We start from the raw sequence: 16,441 nt of genomic DNA, 5'->3' as shown, positions 1-16,441 counted from the left end.
TCTTTAAATGTATGGTAGAATTCCCCTGGGAAGCCATCTAGCCCAGGACTCTTGTTTGTTGGGAGATTTTTGATTACTGATTCAATTTCTTTGCTGGCTATGGCTCTGTCCAAATTTTCCATTTCTTCCTGTTTCAGTTTTGGTAGTTTGTAGGTTTCTAGGAATCTGTCCATTTCTTCCAGATTGCCCAGTTTGTTGGCATATAATTTTTCATAGTATTCTCTCATAATTATTTGTATTTCTGTGGTGTTGGTTGTGATCTCTCCTCTTTCATTTGTGATTTTTTTTTATTTGGGTCCTTTCTCTTTTCTTTTTGATAAGTCTGGCTAGGGGTTTATCAATTTTATTAATTCTTTTGAAGAACCAGCTCTTAATTTCGTTAATCCGTTCTATGTTTTTTTGTTTCTATATTGTTTATTTCTGCTCTCATCTTTATCATTTCCCTTCTTCTGCTGGTTTTAGGCTTTATTTGCTGTTCATTTTCTAGCTCCTTTAGGTGTAAGTTTAGGTTGTGTATTTGAGACTTATCTCGCTTCTTGAGGAAGAAGGCCTGTACTGCAATATACTTCCCTCTTAGGACTGCCTTTGCTGCATCCCAAAGGTTTTAGACTGTCGTGTTTTCATTTTCATTTGCTTCTGTGTATTTTTTTTTATTCTTTAATTTCCTGGCTAACCCACTCATTCTTTAGTAGGATGGTCTTTTTTTTTTTTTTTTAAAGATTTTATTTATTTATTTGAGAGAGAGCATGAGTACATGAGAGGGGGGAGGGTCAGAGGGAGAAGCAGACTCCCCGCTGAGCAGGGAGCCCGATGCGGGACTCGATCCCGGGACTCCAGGATCATGACCTGAGCCGAAGGCAGTCGCTTAACCAACTGAGCCACCCAGGCGCCCAGTAGGATGGTCTTTAACCTCCACATATTTGAGGTCTTTCCAAATTTTTTCTTGTGGTTGAATTTAAGTTTCATAGTGTTGTGGTCTGAAAATAGGCATAGTATGATCTCTGTCTTTTTGTACCGGTTGAAGGCTGATTTGTGCCAATATGTGATCTATTCTGGAGAATGTTCTGTGTGTACTCAAAATGAACATGTATTTGATTGTTTCCTTGTTGATTTTCTGCTTAGATCATCTGTCCATTGTTGTGAGTGGGGTGTTAAAGTCCCCTACTATGATTATATTATTATCAGTGAGTTTCTTTATATTTATTATTAATTTATTTATATATTTGGGTGCTCCCAAGTTGGGGGCATAAATATTTACAATTCTAAGAGCTTCCTGATGGATAGACCTCTTAATTATGATAATTATGACATGTAATTATGATCCCTTCTTCATCTCTTGTTACAGTCTTTGTTTTAAAAATCTAGTTTGCCTAAGTTGCTCCTGGGTGGCTCAGTTGGTTGAATGTCTGACTCTTGATTTTGGCCCAGGTTGTAATCTCAGGGTTGTGAGATTGAGCCCCACATGCTGAGTGTGGCGTCTGTTTGTCCCTCTCCCTCTGTTTCTCCCCCCACTCGCATTCCTGCTCGCTCGCTCTCTCTCCTTCTAGTAAATAAGTAAATAAAATCTTTTCAAAAATAAAAATAAATAAAAAATTAAAAAAATAAAATCAGGGCACCTGGGTGGCTCAGTCGGTTAAGTGGCTGCCTTTGGCTCAGGTCATGATCCCAGGATCCTGGGATCAAGTCCCACATCAGGCTCCCCGTACAGCGGGGAGTCTGCTGCTTCCTCTGCCCCTCCCCCTGCTCATGCGCGCACACTCTCTCTCTCTCTTGCAAAAATAAATAAAATCTTTAAAAATAAAATAAAATCTAGTTTGCCTGATATAAGTATGCCTACTCTGGCTTTCTTTTGACATCCATTGGCATGATAGATGGTTCTCCATCCCCTCACTTTCAATCTGCAGGTGTCTTTAGGTCTAAAATGAGTCTCTTGTAAATAGCATATAGATGGATCTTGTTTTTTTTTTAATCCATTCTGATACCCTATGTCTTTTGATTGAAGCATTTAATCCATTTACATTCAGTGTGGTTATTGGAAAGATAAGAATTTAGTGCCATTGTGTTCCCTTTAAGGTTGGTGTTTCTGGTGATGTTCTCTGGTCTTTTAGTCTTTGTTGCTTTTGGTCTTTCTTTTCTCCACTCAAAGAGTCCCCCTTAAAATTTCTTGCAGGGTTGGTTTAATGGTCACAAACTCCTTTAGTTTTTGTTTGTCTGGGAAACTTTATTTCTCCTTCTATTCTGAATGACAGCCTCACTGGATAAAGAATTCTTGGCTGCATATTTTTCCCATTTAGCTCATTGAATATTGCCTGCCACTGTCTTCTGGCCTGCCATGTTTCTGTGGACAGATCTGCTGCAAACCTGATCTGTCTTCCATTATAGGATAAGGACTTTTCTTCTTTGCTGCTTTCAAGATTCTTTCCTCATCTGTGTGTTTTGTAAATTTAACTATGATATGCCTTGACGATGGTCGGCTTTTGTTGAATTTAATGGGAGTTCTCTGTGCTTCTTGGATTTTGATGACTGTCCTTCCCCAGATTAGGGAAATTTTCAGTTATAATTTGTTCAAATAAACCTTCTGCCCCTTTTTCTCTCTCTTGATCTTTTCGGACTTCTATGATATGAATGTTATTACATTTTTATTTAAGTCACTGATTTCCCTAAGTCAACCTTCGTTGTCCATTACCTTTCTTTCCCTATTTAGCTTCATTATTTTTGATAATTTTATCTTCTGTATCACTGATTTGCTACTCTGATTCATCCATCCTCATTTTTATTGCCTCCATTTGGGATTGCATCTCAGTTTTAGCATTTTTAATTTTGGCCTGACTAGATTTCAGTTCTTTTATCTCAGCAGTAAGGGATTCTCTAGTGTCTTCTATGCTTTTTTCAACCTCAGCTAGAATCCTTATAATCATTGTTTTAAATTCTAGTTCAGACATCTTAGTTATATCTGTATTGATTGAATCTCTGGTCATGAGTTCTACTTCCTATTTGTTCTTTTGGGGTGAATTTCTCTGTGTCATTTTATCCAGAAAAGAAAAAAAGAAAACAAAGACAAAAACCCCCCAAAAACAAAAAAGCTAGATCTTGGGTATGTTTTGGTCTGCTTGTTAAAGACGTCTAGATCCCAAAATAAAAATTAAAAAAAAAAAAAACTGAAAATAAAAAATATATGTATGTATATAAATACATATATATAATTTTAAAATTAATAAAAAACAAAAAGGAATTGAAAAAAATAAGAAAGTAAGTGGCCTGCTGTGCTGATTCTCGGGCTGATGTGTTTCAGTGGAAATGGGCCTCCAGGGAGCAGTTGGGAGTGGTGCTTGGTGTAAGTGGCTCTGACTTCCACTAGGTGGCGGTGTTTTGCTCCCTGAAGGCTTTCAGCTCTGTTGGGTGCAATGAATATGGTGGTGCCCTGCTCTCTGGCCCCAGAGTTGAAAGTTCATGCCCCCCACTCTTCAGTGAACCCTCACCAAGGAGCAATCATTCATCCCACTTGTGTCCCTGGTGTCCATCTGAACTCTGCGTTCATACTGCCTGTGTCTGAGTGGTTTTTTTTTTTATCTCAAACACACGACTGAGTTTCACAACTCCAAATTTTAGGGACTCCTGCAGTGTGGACCTGTGCTTTTACTCCAGGGTAGGGTCTTGCTGTGCTTTTTGCCATTTGCCAGCCAGTTCCAGGAAAGTGGTTGCACGATCACATGGCAGTTCACAGTTTCCAGTTCTTCTTGTGACACCGGGGATCCTCAGACCACATTGTGACTCCTGAGATTCTGCCCTGCTTCGCCACCTGTGCACCTTTAAGCCAGGCACATCCTCTATGGTAGTGGACTTCCAGAAGTTCAGATTTTGCACTCCACTGCTTCTAATACTTTGCGGTTGCCTCTGTAAGTAGGCTCCTTCCCCACCACCATATCCACAGCTCTGTCTTCCCCAATTCAACTCTCTGTACCTCCTACTCTCCAAAAGGTGGTTGCTGTTCTACTTGTAGACTTGCAGGGTTTTTTTCTATCAGACATCTGATGGATTTCTTGAATGTTTATAATGATTTGATAACTATCTAGCTGTGTACTAGACAAGCTTAGGGTCCCCCTACTCCTCTGCCATCTTAACTCCTCCCCACATTAAATTTCTGTAACCCAAGCTTTTCTGTTTATTTTACAAGTGTAATAAATGCTTTGTGATGCCTCATTAGATACTTATCAACCACTTCTATGCCGTCAAAAAATGTTTGGCTATCCAGCATGTTCAGCTATTAAGAAGACTCAATTTGGTAAAGATGAAAGTGGAGTCACTGTGTAACTTGACTCGATTCTGTGTCACAGTTCAGCTTCCATTTGATCAAATAAAGTGTGGATTCCAGTGACAAAAAGGAATATCTTCTATTCATATTTATATTTCCTCATTCCTTTATCACCCCACCCCCTCCACACACACAAAAATACAGAACCTGGCAGGGTACCTACTTCCCAGGAGGATCACAGTAAATGTTGTGTTTAATAGAGTGACTGACTGTAGAATGTTGTACCTTCTTCCCTTCACTTCATTGTCAGTGCAAATAGTCTTTGTGTCGCTTGCTATTACTGGTGGTTCTGATTCTGGTTTTGCAATCAATTCATTTTGTCTATTTTCTTCTTTATGAAAGGAATACAATCCCCAATAGTAAGATATAATAAAAGAAATACTGAGAAGAAAAAATGTAGTATTTTTACAAATTGAACTATTTTCTGGGACCTGCCAGGGACATCTCCAGAAAGGTAATCTTGCCAGCACACCACAGTAATGGCTGGGAGCAAGATAAGTTACAGACAGATCCAAGCATTCACATGTCAACACAAATTTAGAAAGGAAAGAGGAAAGGGTGGGGGAGAAGAAGGGAGAAAAGGAAGAAGGTTATAGAAAGTAATTGTTCACCAAATTTTGAAGGTTGGGAGGCTTCTCTGAGCAAATTTACTAACAACTTTCATTTTGTCAGTGGACTAAGGATAATTTTATGATTGTGGGAGGCTTACTTCCAGGATCAGGACACCTAAATACAATAGTGAGGTCCAGCTGATAGCTGGGATGAAACTTGAATGTCAGGAACACTTAGTAACTGTCAAGGAAGGACCTTGCTTTCTAAGCTTTGGAAAAGGGAGCAAGTGATCACTGTCAGTTTGTAGCATCCCCTGGTGGCCATTCACAGAGTAAGACTGGCAGGTCAGAAGGCTGCCATTAAGCCTAAATAAGTAAATCAAAATCAGTTGTGTCACAGGATATGGCTTCATTTGCAAAGTTCTGCCTGATGGATGCCTTTCCCAGGTAGGAGACAACCACTGACTCCTGATTTCCTGAAGGTACCTGGGGAGAGCTGCAAATGGGGAAGCTAAAACAGAGCCAAATGGGGGCTTCCTGAAGGCTCTTTGATGCAACTGATTATGATGTTCTGTTGGATAATTTGCTTGTTTCAAATGCATGATTAATGGAATTATTATTCATAATTAGGAAATGCCCAGAGAGCAAAGAAAACAAACAAGGTTCTGACTAGCTATCAGTAATTGTCAGGCTCATGCTAATAATGCCCAGGAAATGAAAAGACGCTGGCATTTTTCTTTAATTTTATTAAGAATGCCAATTCCTAATACGAACTAGTGCTGTGGGCAGTGTATATTCTGCAGATTATGTTACCTCAAAGCACCATTCCTCATGGCATTCCCTGCAAAGTACACAGATGAGGCCTGTCAGACACTATTGCTTAATTAATTAGGGCCTTTCTAGTAGGAACCTTTGAAAACAATATCCCCCCTTCCTCCTCTCTTCCTCCTCTCTTCCTCAAATCACATGTACTGCTGGTCCCTTAAGGAGACACTATATTGGAGGAACAGAATTGATTAGCTACCACTTTGGCCTCTAATGAAAAAGCTTTATAGGGCCAATCAACTCAGTTTTATTAAAACGGCTTCTCTTCTTACAGTAGGGAGAAAAAAAATCTTAGCAGTTTTCCTGCTGTACAAACTGCTCCATCATTTTTTGGTCTTCTTTGCTACAACTAATCAAAATACTGTTGGGGTGCCTGGGTGGCTCAGTGGTTAAGTATCTGCCTTCGGCTCAGGTCATGATCCCAGCGTCCTGGGATCAAGCCCTGCATCAGGCTCCTTGTTCAGCCGGGAGCCTGCTTCTCCCTCTCCCACTCACCCTGCTTGTGTTCCCTCTCTAGCTGTCTCTCTCTCTGTCATATAAATAAAATCTTTAAAATATATATATTGTCATACTCACCATTGCAGAGTATTGCAAACGGCAATGAGCCATAGAAAGACTCTCTTCTGAGTGAAGAACCATTTGTAGAGACAGTTGCCAGCTTCTCCAGTGGAATATCTTTTAGACTATAGCAATAAGAAAAGCCTGGGTTCCCCTGGGCAAGTGCTCACAGAAATTAAAGAGGGATGAAAAGGCACCTGGGTAACTCAGTCATTTAAATGACCAACTAATGATTTCAGCTCAGTCATGATCTCAGGGTCATGAGATCTGAGCCCCATATTGGGCTCCATGCTCAACATGGAGTCTGCTTGAGATTCCCTCTGCACCCGCCCCCATAGTGTGTGCATTCTCTCTCTCTCACTGAAATAAATAAAATCTTAAAAAAAAAAAAAAAGGGACAAGAAGAAGACAGACAATAGGCCTCAAATACTTTTCACAGTTTGCTTCTCCTTTTGTGTGTGTTCTATAGGATTTTCAAAAGAATGTGTGGCTGCCATGCTGGATGCAAGTATTTGAGTTCTTTTCAGGTCTGGGAGCAGGAAATGGAGGAGGAAGAGAGTGCATTGGTATGGATCAACTCAAAGTAAGCAAAATGCCAAAAGGCAAATGTGGTACTTCAGCCTGTAGGAAAAGATAGCCCAACTTTGTGCAAAACTCACAAAAAATGATTAGACCTGGTTCTTTCTCAGAGAACCTAAAACTATAGTTGAACTCCACAATTTTATTCCAAAGTTGGTCACTTGTGCTCATGCCAAAACACAAAATGAAAAGTGATAAAGTTTAAGGTAAATTGTTCTTACCAGGGCTTTGAGCAGAACAAATTAGTCCCTTCAGGGCATCTAACCCCTCACTACTCAGTGTGGTACATCACCTGGGAACTTGTTAGGAGTGCGGAATCTTGGGTCCCACAACAGAATCACTAAATCAGAATCTGCATGTTACCAAGATAGCCAGGGGATTTCTATGCACATTGCAGTTTGGAAAGCCCTGGTCTAGGGCACTTGCTGAAGTTACTTCTGCAGTTTAGAAGGGATAAAGATACATATTGGACTACATAAAAAGTGAGAATAAATTGATTTACTCTCTTATTTAACCTTCCTTCTATAGAGAATTACTTTCTTTTAAAAACAACTTAATTCCCAAACTTTTAAAAAGACAGGTTGAAATGTTCTCTGAGAATGTCAGATTTTTTCGTAGCTATGTAATATTTTTAGTGAGCAATAGACTGTTTGCAGAGCAAATGTTCTATTATTAGCCCAAAAGTTACATAAAGTATTATAAATAGTAGGATTCCTTTTTCTTTTGGGGGCAGCAAACAGACAAATTCATGGGTGCTGCCCACTTTATCTCACAGGACTCTGAACACTATTTTGATCAAATTAAGGAAAAATGGTCATTAACATGAAGCAGGTTCTCTTTTAAATGAAGGGTATGTTGTGCAGGGTAGTATAAACAGTCTCCAGGGGCCAAATATTAAGGATAAAATATTAAAGCACAATTCATCCACCAGCAGCTGACTATCCTTTCTTCTCAAAGACACCTAGAATATTCCCCAGGGTATATCATACGTTAAGTCACAAAACAAGTCTTAACAAATGTAAGAATATTGAAATTTCACCAACTACCTTTTCTGACCACAGTGGTATGGAACTAAATTCAGTAACAAGAGGAAAACAGGAAAATTCACAAATATGTGGAAAAACACTCCTGAACAACCAATGTGTCAAAGAAGAAATCAGAAGAGAAATCAAGAGACACCTGCATGGCTCAGTTGGTTAAGCGTCCAACTCTTAATCTAAGCTCAGGTCTTGATCACCGGGTCATGAGTTAAAACCTAGCGTTGGGCTCTATGCTGGGTGTGGAGCCTACTTAAAAAAAAAAAAAAAAAAAAAAAAGATCAAAATGTGGAGGAAAGATATCTTTCATAAGATAACAAACCTAACAAACTTTAAGAGATGTTGCAAAAGCAGTTCTAGAGGGAAGTTTATAGAAATAAATGGCTAATGATAAAGATCTCAAACAACCTAAATCTATACCTGAAAGAACTAAAAAAAATCCCAAAGTTAGCAGAAAGAAGGAAATACAAATCAAAACAGAAATAAGAGACCATAAAAAACAATAGAAAGGATCAATACAACTAAGAGCTGTTTTTTTTTAAAGATGAACAAAATCAATGAACCTGTAGTGAGATAAACTAAAAAAAGACAAGACTCAAAATTAGAAATGAGAATAGATACTACAACTGATACTGCAGAAATACAAAGAATCATAGAGACTACTATGAACAATTCTTCACCAACAAATTATATAAGCTAGAGGAAATGGATAAATTCCTAGAAACATACAACCTAATAAGACTGAATCCGGAAAATAGAAAATTGAGTAGTTTCATAACTAATAAAGAGATTGAATCAGTAATCAAAACTTTCCAAGAAAGAAAAGTCCAGGACCAGATGACTTCATTGGTGAATTCTACCAAACATTTAAAGAAGAATTAACAACAGTCCTTCTCAAACTCTTCCAAAAATTTGAAGAGAGAACACTTCCAACCTCATTTTGCAAGGCCAGTGTTACCCTGATACCAAATCCAGGTGAGGAGAATAGGAGAGAAGAAAATTAAAGGCCAATATCCCTGATGAACATAAATGCAAAAATCTTCAATAATATATACTAGCAAACCTAATTAAACAGCATGTTAAAAGGATCGTACACCACGATCAAGTGGGATTTATCCCTAAGGTACAAGAATGGTTCAATAAATGCAATTTAAATGTGGAACACCACATTAACAGAATGCAGGATAAAAATCATCATCTCAATAGATGTAGGTAAAGGATTTGACAAAATACAGCATGTTTTCATGATAAAAACTCTCAAAAATTAGGGATAGCAGGAATGTACCTGAACAAAATAGAGGCCATGTAGGACAAGTCCACAGATAACCTTATACCTCAAGATGAAAAGATAAAAGCTTTTTCTCTAAGCTAAACAAAAAAAGGATGACCATTCTCTCTACTTTCCTTCAACATAGTAACTGGAAGTCCTAACCAAAGAAGTTAGGCAAGAAAAGAAAGAAAAGTCATACAAATTGGAAATGAAGAAGTAAAATTGTCTCTGTTTGCAGATAATAGGATTTTATACATAAAAAACCCTCAAGGCTCCACCAAAACATTGTTGGAACTGATAAAGAAATGTAGTAAACTTGCATGATACAAAATTAACATGTAAAAATCCACCGAAATTCTATACAGTAACAACAAACTATCTGCAAGACAAATTAAGAAAGCAATCTCAATGACAATAGCATCAAATACAGTAAAATACTTAGGAATGAATTTAACCAAGTTGATGAAAGACCTGTACATTGAAAGCTAACACACTGATAAAAGAAATTGAAGGAGACAGAAATAAATGGGAAAGATATCTTGTATTCTTGGATCAGAAGAATCAATATTGTTAAAATGATCATACTACCTAAAGCGATCTACAGATTCGATGCAATCCCAATCAAAATTCCTGTGGCATTTTTTACAGAAATATAAAAATCCTTCAAAAAAAAAAACCAAATTTGATTTGTGTTTTTTTCAACAGGAATGAACCCTGAACAAACTTATGCCACTGTTATTCATTTTTTTTTACCATTATTGATTTTTAAATGTTTATCTTTACATTAACTATTAAGAAAGCACCTTCATACACTAATACAACTGTAACTAGCATTATTTAAAAAGAATAATGTGCTCTCATAGTCTAATATGTTAGAAAGAATATCAAGTAATAACCATACATGCTACACAATTGCAAGGAAGAGAACAGATCTTTCCTACTGCTAGCTTTTACCTCTGCTCTAAATTTTTACCTTAAATTGAGTAGAGATTAAGGGAGCATCAAGCCTCATATGGTAGAAATGGGGTCAAAGCAGCCCTCTGTTTTCAATAAAATGGTGTGGGATGGGCATGCATTACTAGGCTTTCCTACATGCTTTCCCTGAAGACCTACTGACCCCGTTTAGTCCTCTCCTTTAAAGGGCCAGGCTGACTTCACACTAAGCTTTTTATTGCTCAGGAAAGCAACATTTGAACCCTCAAATAAAATTAGTTTTAAAAGACCATGACGAATCAGGTTGCAAATTTTAAAGAAATTACTATCCTCACCACATTTTTTATTTCCATCAGTTCAGTGAATACACACTGAACCAATGTAGCTTGCCATGTAGTCAGATAAACAGTGATTCTTTGAACCAAAATTACAGATGGAATGTTTCTACTTAAGGTCCATGAAAAATAAGTTCTATGGAGAAATGGCTGCGGGAAATACAAGAGATGCCTGATAAACAGGCAATTGTGAGTTAATCCTAAGTAGCAGATTCCCCACTTCTAGAGTCATTACTCACCTACTTACTTGTGTTCAAAATATCATTAATGAGATACAAAACTTTCCATTACATAATTAAGGAGAATTCAAAGAATTAAGAACTTTGCATTACATAATTAAGGAGAATTCTCATAATTAAGAGAATTCTCTTAGGAGAGCTAGTGCAACTAATTTATAAGTAATTGAATTGAAGTCAAGATACCTCCTGACACTGGGTCCAAATAAAGATAAAGTAGGAAAGAAAGATGGTACTTGATTGAGGGGATCATGAATTGTCAAAGAAAAAGAGGTCACAGGCTCCAGCACATACTTTTTCTGTTTTAGAATTTTGTCTGGGACTGCCTGGCCACCAAGAAGTGCTAGAGACATTTATCAGAATGATAAAGGCATGACTTTGAACAAAGCCCCCATGGGATTTTTTTCTGCAAAGCACCGATGCAAATCTAAAAGGCTTAAAATTCATCAATGGCAATAATGTTAGGTGGAGAGGAAGAAGTATGTCAGCAAAACCTGAGGAATCTAAACATTGGGAATGTTGCCTTTGCTAATTCTCTCCCACAAATTTGTATTCATTCCTTTGCTCTTGGCTCACACCTCTTCCCTGAATATGCTACTCCCAACTTCTCAAGGAAAGCCATTCAACGGTTTTCCCAAGGCTTCAGAAATGTTGACTGGTAAAGAGCTTGTCTTATCTGAGTATATATTAATGAATCCAGTGAAGAAATTATTCAAGGAGTACAAAGGCAAGGGCCAAGAAAATGAAAAAAAATGTTCCTACAAGTGGTACTTAAAATACTGGGGTTCACCTATAAAAATATATATTGCATCTAATGAGAGATGAACTCCATCCTGCTAGCAAGCCAAAGCAGGTAGAATTTCAGCCTTTCAAAAATCTTTTTTTTTTTAAAGATTATATTTATTTGACAGAGAGAGACACACTGAGAGAGGGAACACAAGCAGGGGGAGTGGGAGAGGGAGAAGCAGGCCTCCACGAAGCAGGGAGCCCGATGCGGTGCTCGATCGCAGGACCCTGGGATCACGACCCGAGCCGAAGGCAGACGCTCAAGGACTGAGCCACCCAGGCGCCCCAGCCTTTCAAAAATCTTTTAAGCTGCATACTTGTTTTGTGAGATTCTTAAGGGACATAATTCATGTTTACTAAAAAAATAATTTCATCCATAAAAAGTTATATATGGTTTACTGAGCTTAATGGCCTAGAGGGATATTTATTCCCATCTAAAGAACTTCAAAAAGTTTTCATTGGAAGTGTGTTTGTGTGGGGTTCCCTAAAAGGCAAAACCTGAGACAGATATTTTATTCGCAAGTTGATCTTTGGAAACTCTTCAGGAGATAGAAAAGTGAGACAAGAAAGGGAAGGAGGCATAAATGGTGCATTAGGAAGGTAGCTACTACTGCAAACAAGTAGAGCTTAGACCCCCTGGAGACCTCTGGCCTGCCCATCATTGCTTGAGAACTGCTTCTTGGGGTCCTAACTCTCCTGGGCACTTTGGTCTGCCCACTACAGAGACTGATCTAGCTTCAAACAAAACCCTGAGGCAGAGAGTAGAAAGTGTTTGCAGGAGGCAACCTTTCATATGTTGGGGTAAATGCCAAAAGTAGAGAGATAGAGCACTAACAGCAACAGATAAAGGGTCCAAATCAGTTGAAAAAAACATTAACTTCCATTTCCTATGCAGAACAATCTAGATTGTCATGACAGAAATCTTTGAAAGCCTCTCTTCTTCTGCAAGGCCATTCAGCATGCCAATTGTTTCCATGTGGCAGATATCACATAGAATGAAGATGGAGGCCAGATACAATGTTGTGCAGAATGTATGGGCATTTTTACATGCCATGACAGTTGCACATCCATTTAGGAAATTTGCTGTTCATTAAGTATCCTAGTGACATCTCATGGGCTTGCTGGGGATTTCCAGTGCATGACATTTCCTGAGTGGTGTGTTTACTACATAGTAGAAGGGTATTGTTCTATATTATGGTCCACTGCTTAATGCAGTCTGTCAACAGCCAGAAGGATGGTTTTCTCCCCTACTGAGTCTCTCAGATGAGAAACTTTCTCATTGTATTATTGTTATTGTCTCTGTAAGTTGATTTTCCATCAGAGTTAGAACTTTGGGGAAAATAGGTTCTAGCTTTTCCCCCCCAAATGAATCTCAGTGGTGATATTAACACATTCAACTCAAATAAAAAACACGCTGTTCTTACTGCTGCAGATAGGGGCCATTTGCAATATATGTGAACATTTTCTCTGCAGTTTGAAGGTTCTTTTTTGAATCTACAGACATTTTTATAACTGGTTTACTAACAATTCAGTTGCTAAAAATGTGAGTTTTATTTCAGCATTGTTTTATGAAGGGAGAACAGTTAATTATGTCATGACAGGAGCACTGCCTTCCTTTATTATTTGTGAGTCTTATGAAAGGCTGAACTCTGGTGATGATTTTTGCTGATTTATGATCATTTTGAAACTTTTGAATTATGGCATTCAGTATGACTTATGAAAATGAAATCTCCCATTGTTCACGTCCTGCCTGAATTTACTAAGAATAAGGACATTTGATTCTATGACTGTAATGCAGTTATCGACTTCACATCAGAAAACGGAGACATAAAAATCTGAGTTGTTCAAGGTCACAACTTTTCTTATCTGTAAAAAGAGGATGACAATGGAGCTTTATAAGTTTGTTATAAACTTAAATATGTAATACTTACAAAGCACTGATAAAGTTTTATATAGTTGTTTTTTAAAAATACCTAAATCAGCTTCTTTTCTCTCTCTCTTTTTTTTTTTTTTTTTTGGCTTTCTATTCATGTTAGATGCAAAAAGGAGCTATGGAGTTTTCTACAAAGATATTGTATAAATTAAAGGACATTAATTTTTGCCTAAGGTGTATACTTTATGACATCATTAGAACCTTCCTTGATAACAGTCTTGAGGTACTGGCTGGTGTGTTAAGATGAGTTTGAGTACTGCCCTATTTCAATAGCTGGTTCTGTGAAATGCAGCTTTCCAGATTCTCATTCACATTGTCTGTCTTTAAATGCAGCCAAGTGCTTTAATGGAAAGAATACTAGATGATGACCTTGAGTTAGTCCTGTTCAGTCATTATTGGCCTTGGGACATCAGGAATTCTGTCTTTCTCTCACTTTCTGTAGTCTCTGCGGAACTCTGCAAGTTACCTATAAAATGAACTGATAAATTCACAAAGATCCCTTCTAGCTCTAGCATTTGATGTTTTGTACCTGTGAGTTTTTGTGTTTTGGTTTGGTTTCTGTGTTAGTCGACTCAGGCTGTGATAACAAAATGCCATAGACTACTTAAACAACAGAAATTTATTTCTCCTAGTTGTGGAGTCTGGGGGAGGCCAAAGGTCAGGGTACTGGCAAGGTAGAGTCGATTTGAGACCTCTTCTCTTGGCCTGAAGGCAACTGCCATCTCGCTACGTGCTCATATGACCTATTCTTTGTGCACACAGAGTGAGAGAGAGCAAGCTTTCTGCTGTCAGTTCTTATAAAGGCACTAATCAGGTCATGAGGGACCCATCATCTAACTTTAATTACCTCCCAAAGGCCCCATGTCCAAGTACCATTACATTTTGGGTTAGGGCTTCAACATATGAATTTTAGGGTGACATAAATTTTCAGTCCGTAACAATCTCTTATATGATTGATTCTGTACCCAGTTTATAAGCCTCCCTGGCTTTTTTAAAAATCAGTTTCAATTTACACCTCAATGGATTTGATAACATGTAATTAATGATGAGCAGCTCAGGTCTCTTGGCCACTTTGTATCTAGGTGCTCAGTCTTTACAGGGGTCTAGTAGCACACCAGGAGCTCACTTGTGTGGGGGGGGTTATTTTAGAGAAATAGTTCTTTGCTATATAGAATATAGTGTATTTTCAGAACTCTAGGGCTCTGCTCTGCAACTTTCCTATGGCAGGTTGCCAGAGACTTGACACAGTATCATTATCCATACTGAATACCTCTAGCATCATCAGATCCAAGTCATATGACCCAAGTGTTAATGCAACTTGTTCCTCACACTGAACTTGCTGAAAAGCCCTCTCTCAAAATGGACCCCACTCAAAACAGATGAGTCATCACATATATGGATAGCAGCAATGTCCCCAAGTCATGTATGTGCTGAAGCAACAACATACAGTGCTTTGTCCTCAGTAGCTAGAATACACAGAAAGTAGCACTGGCCTGTTTCATCATCACTTTCACTGACCTACTTGCGAAATCTTTAACTCTGCCAGATTAGACTCTCCTAGTTTCCAGAGGGGGAATAAACTAACAGGGACATCATGAAGGAGGGGAATTGCCAGATTTAAGCATTAAGCTTCCCTTGAGGTTTTTCTTAGGGACACTGAAGGGTAATGAATTTGAAATATGAAACGAAGTGTCTTGTTGACAGAGAACAAATTTGAATTCTCAGAAGAGAGCAGCCTGTCAGGAATCTGTCTTCCTTTTTGTCCTTGAAGATCTTTAGGAAAAGAATTCTGTGCAGATATTTATATTACCATCAACACTGTTACATGTTGAGATAAAACAGAGGTATGGCTTAGCTATTGTGAAGTGATCAAGAAGCAAAAAATATCAAGGAAATCAAAGAGTATTAAAAGCATTATGCAAATGGCCTTGTGATCTTGACTCTTTTAAGGGTTTTCTCTACAAGTCTGGATCCTGGTTTAGGGACAAGAAATAAACTAATTTCCAAAGTTTTTTTCAGGGCCAAATCAAGTTGAAACATTCTCTGGGGCCAGAGAGCAAATATAAATGTCTATTATCTTCTGTGTCATTTATTCTCAAACTTTAGTATGTATCTAAATCATGGATCTATTAAAATATAGGTTGCTGGATCCCACATCCAGAGTTTCTAATTCAGTAGTTCTAAGGTGATGCTGAGAATTTGAAATTCTAAAATGTTTCTAGGAGATACTTATGTTGCCAAACTGGGAGCCAAACAATGGAGGGGTAATATTTTATCTGAATCTAAGACATCATTTTAAGATCTATGATTAAAAGGAAAAAAGTAAGGAATTCTCTTACTGAATATCCATGGGAGACTGTCAGAAGAACAAATGCGAAGTTTAGAACCAAGACTGTTCTAGAAAGATTTACAGTGGAGTGCTAGAATAATTTCCCACTTAGTTTCTTTGAACATTTGAAAATTATATTTTTAAATGGGTGTTTCATAAATAGCTAGCAGTTGCATTATGAATCTCTATAAAAGGTCCATCCTACAGCAATTTTTTTTCTGCTACGCAGGCATAAAGTAAATCTTTCTGTAAAACTATCTGGGTGGATTAGCTGAAATATTTTTTTAAACAGCTTTATTGAGTATAATTGGTATACAAAACTACACATTTAATGTTTATGACTTGATAAGTTTGGAGCTGTGCATATACCATGAAATCATCACCACAATCTAAGTAATAGACATATCTATCTTTTGGCTTCCTTCTGTTCCATGGAGGGGGGAAAGGACGCTAAAGCATGTATGTACCTTTTTTTTTCATAAGACAAATCTGATTCCCTCAAGCATTTGTCTGAATATCTGTTGTGAGAAATCAAAGAGGCATTGAAAAATTGCTGTTTGGAATTATCAAAGCAATAGCAGCTGTATTGTAGGATTGGATTTGTCTTAAAATATAGACTACATATGAGGCAAATAGTTCTTTACTTCTATGATTCAAGGGTGTTAGGTGAAAATGGACTAAGCCAATGGTGTGTATCTTGACTGCATATTAGGGCTTTTAAAAACTCCAAAATCCTGGCCCCATTCCAAATCAATTA

This window comes from Leptonychotes weddellii, chromosome X, assembly GCF_054177405.1.
Source record: "Leptonychotes weddellii isolate Sample4059 chromosome X, ASM5417740v2, whole genome shotgun sequence".
Lineage (NCBI taxonomy): Eukaryota > Metazoa > Chordata > Mammalia > Carnivora > Phocidae > Leptonychotes > Leptonychotes weddellii.
This window is presented reverse-complemented; position numbering follows the sequence as displayed.